Genomic DNA, 4,625 nt, shown 5'->3' with positions numbered 1-4,625 from the left:
CAAGCATGGAACGGTTTGCAGCTGTCTGGTTGTATAATGGGCAAGGATTTCTTTCTGTCTTTGGCTCACTCCAGCAGACTGCCTGCTTTCTCTCTCCTCAGCTTTGACGAAGAGCTTTTGTTTTATGGACATGGAGGGTATTTGCTGCTTTGATTATATTTTCCCAACAATGCTCACTTCAGGATTCTCATTGTTTCTTTTGTACTCAAGTTAACTGACTCATCCATCAGCCAGCATCTATACTTCAAGAATGCTTTGGTACTATGTGCGTGGGTCTTAAGTCTGGCTGAAAACTAAGCCTGTTGCTTCCATCGGTGTTGACTTTGGCTGCCCCATGATTGTACTAGGACTTTGAGCCTTGGACCTTCATCTGGAAGAGCTTAGATTATTATGGGGAAAAAAATGGCCTTTCATCTTTCATTCATTCTTTCAACATTTCTTTACTACACGTGCTATGATCACTTTTCTAGGCACTAGATGTAAAACAATAAGCCAATTAATCTGTTTTCATTTTTTTTCTATTCTAGCGGGTTAAAGTAGTAAGTGAATAACTGATCATTTTTCACATCTTAACATTCCGAACATTTTGAAACTGAGATGCAATGGCCGCAGGGATTCTGACTAGCTAGACAGAGGGGCTGCAAGGCACTCACTGTGTTTGCCTGCTTTAATGCTCATCAGCCAAGAGTTATATCACAATAATGACTTGCTCACAACTCAAGTTGGTACCTGTTGTTGTGTTTTATAAAAAAATAAAGAGAAAAGGAATATGTTTACTAGAGGTGTAGTCAGGTGTGGGGGAGGGGGGTGCCTCTGTGGGCACATGCTGAGGCATCCCTTCCCACTGAGGGACCAGCCACAAGATAGAATATTATAGAATAGGGTTTATTCAGGGTATGGAAATGGAGAGTTAAGAGGGTAGGAGAGACAGAGAAAGGGAGAGAGGGAGAGGGAGAGAGAGAGGGAGAGGGAGAGGGAGAGGGAGAGGGAGAGGGAGAGGGAGAGGGAGAGGGAGAGGGAGAGGGAGAGGGAGAGGGAGAGGGAGAGGGAGAGGGAGAGGGAGAGGGAGAGGGAGAGGGAGAGGCCAGCCATGAGCACATGGAGAGAGGGGGGAACAGGAGGGAGAGGACAGAGCTAAAGCAAGAAGGCAAGAGAGAGAGAGAGAGAGAGAGAGAGAGAGAGAGAGAGAGAGAGAGAGAGAGAGAGAGAGAGAGAGAGAGGCAAGCAGCCACTTTTATAGTGAGTCAGGCACACCTGGCTGTTGCCAAGTAACTGTGGGGCGGAGCCTAGACAAAATGTCAACACCTGTGTCAATAGATCCACCCATGTGCCACACTGGGTCAAGAAAGAAGAAGGTGCATACTACAGAGATGTAACAGAGCTATGGCAAGTCCCTATTGAGTGAGAGCTCACTGGTGGACCACCACCTAAATGCTAACATAAAAGTGAGCTGACGATGGAAGTTAGTGTGGAGAACTCTCAAAAAGATAAGCAATAAATCTGTCACATGACATAATATAGCATGACTTCACATCTAACCAAAGGGTTAGGCATCCTAGTCCCATGATGCTTACTCAGCTGCACTCATTCATTGCTGGTCTGTTTATCATAGCTAGGACTACAAGCAACCTAAATGTCCTACAACTGATGATAGATAAGGAAAATGTGTTACATATACACTATATCATACTCTTCAGCTGTAAAAAAAAAGTGAAATTACGAACTTTACATGTGAATGGATAAAACCAGAAGAGATCATATTGAGTGAAGTAACTCAGACCCAGAAAGATAAATGTGCCATGCTCTCTCTTCTCAGACGCTCCTTGCTCCAACCCTCAGGCGTGGGTACCTCTGCTGGAATAACTGCAGAAACCAGAGGAGTAGAAGGGAGCAGTGCTGAGGTGTAAGGGGAGGGAAGGAGTATAGAGGAGACTCTCTGGGTATACATGATGTGATGGAGACAATGGTAAAATAAATTAATTAATTAAATGAAAAAGAAAAAAGGACCATCCCTAATTAGAGAGCAGAAGGACATACATATAGAAGAAGAAGGAAGCAAGGTAAAATAACAGGAAGGATGTCTGAAAAAGTAATGAGGAATCATTCTATTTTATCTATCTAAAAAACATCCCTATAATACACATGTCTGTGTATAAATACACTCAAGTTCTTTAAATGAAATATCCTTGTCTAGGCCGACAATGCTCTCTCCAAGATCCAAGGACCAACTAACAAAAACTTCAACACCAGACATGAGAAACACTCTTCCCAATTGTCAGTCAGGGTTGCTGAAGAAACCCCCCAAACAAACAGGCTATTGCCCACAGTTGCTCCCAAGAAGTAGAAGATAAAGTCCTTATTGCCAAGACACCATGCACTTCAGACACAGGGCTTAGAGGCTCCTGAGATGGAACTGGCTTAAATGCCTTCTCTCTGAGGACTAGGCTCTGTGGTACTAGAATGCACTATGCAAGGTTCCAAAGGAGGAAAGCAACCAACAGTACTACCCAGTTACGTATGATGCCTGTGAGCCACAGTAAGGAGCAGTGTGGCCTGATTATCCTAAGGGTGCAGTAGTGGCACATATAACTTGGCAGTAACCAATAGCTCAGTAATTGAATTTGAGACTCACCCACTCAACAAGAGGAAAATATGCCTGGTACAAGAAACCTAACCAATTCTCAAAGGTTAGTAAAGTCATGGACCTTTGAGGATAACCTACAAGAACCACTTTACTAAACCAGCGCAACCCCTCACTACTTCTAAATATGTGTCCTTATGCCTACAGAGGAGCAGAGTCCTCTTCCATCAGCATGGAATGTTTTCTTTGTGACAGAGACCATTACATAAAACCACAACCAATCAAAATTCAAGATTGTGGAGCCCAGTCACAGGGAATACATCTAAAACCAAGTCTTGTATCTGAAGTTCAGGAACACTGTAGATGAGGGCATAGAAAGATTGTAAGGGCCAGAGGATCAGGGAGTTTCCTGTGAGACTGTGTCTCCTAGCAACATCAGAAGCTACACCCAGAAAGTCTCACCAACATGACTGCCAAAATGGTTGGAGAGAAGACCTTGAGGCCTTAGTCTATGCAAAGAATTGAAGACTACTAAGGAATGCTGAGAGTGGGAGAAGCAATCTTCCCCAGGGAAGAGCACACCAGTTGGTCATCTAATATCAAGAGGTCCACCCTAAAGATGAACAATTATGCAAAAAGTGGTCATGAGTTTGAAAGAGAACAAGGAAGACTATATGGAAAAGTTTAGATAGAGAGGAGAAATTATGTAATTATATTATAAACTCAAAAATGAGAGGCAAAAAGGAAATGGAAAAAATAAGTGGGGCTGAGAAACAAGGAAAAGTGTTCAATACAATCTTTCACTTATATTACATACACAATTTTGTGCCTTATATTAAATCCCATGTGTCAAAAACAAGCCACATTGCTCACTGTTCTAATTTGTCCTGAGGCTATGGAATGTTCATTATTCTTCTCCCACATCACACATTTAAATTGCCTTAATTCTCGCAGAACTATTCAGTCCCTCCAGGTTCCTTTCCTAATGAGATCACACAGAAGTCTTAGGGTAAGTCAGAGCTGCCTTCTCACTGCATGGAGGTTTAACACATCTTCTGAGATGTCTGTATTTGTAAGTGGGTATAGAAGCAATGGCTTGCACTCCCAGCTTCCAGATGTTTCCCTTCTTGCCTCGGCTGTACAGTCTCTCTTTCATGGGTAATAAGGACTATTCTAACCCCACAATAATGACTTTACTGTCTAGAGGTTCAGCAGCACCAGGAAGTAAGATGGTAAGATAGCAGTATGGCAGAGTCCTGCCTATCCTGCTTGCTAATAGCACTTCTCTGACAGGAAGCAGGACTATGCATCAGCAAATCCAGGGTCCTGACAGCATTCTGCCAAAGGTGGAGTGCAGGTGAGGGAAGCCAGTCCTCCCTGCATCCTTTGCTTATATCACTCTATGCAACATAGGCATCTAATTTGGAAAGAAAAATCTCAAAGCCAGTGCTCAAAGTAAGTTAACTTCTTGCCAAAGTCATTTCTTATCCTAGGCTGCTTTTAAACATGGATGACCTTCAGGTCATGAAAGATGAGTCAGAAAAGTCCTCCAAGTTCAACTACATGGCACCTCTAAAGAAGTTTACTGAGGACCAGGGCTTCTGAAATAACAGAACTCCTAAAAGCTTCACTTACATCGGAGTTGTCTGAAACTTCCCGAGTTTATCCCTCCCAGTGCCACTCATGAACCCTAAATAACAGTACATACCCACTCCAGGTCAGCACATCCGGTGAGTCTAATGGTGGTAATACAGTGAACCAGCGTGACATTCTGCAGAAGGTTGAGAAGTGCAGGGGTTATGAGAACTGTATTGTCACCATGAAGGAGAGAATAAACATGTCCCTGGGACAGGATAATGGCTGCAGTGACTATGGAAAAATGGCTTTGAACACTGCCGTGACACATCTAAACACTGCTGGAGACTTTCTCAGTGCCACAAAGGACAGGAAATGATAAGGACAAAATTGAGCCTTTCAGTTACTTTCACAGTATCTCTGAAGCCTTCAACAAAACTAGCCAGCTCCGCAGTTACTGTGACAGGAT

The sequence above is a fragment of the Mus caroli genome, unplaced genomic scaffold, assembly GCF_978045245.1.
Source record: "Mus caroli unplaced genomic scaffold, Mus_caroli_1 scaffold_4, whole genome shotgun sequence".
Classification (NCBI taxonomy): Eukaryota; Metazoa; Chordata; class Mammalia; order Rodentia; family Muridae; genus Mus; species Mus caroli.
Note: the sequence above shows the minus strand (reverse complement) of the source record.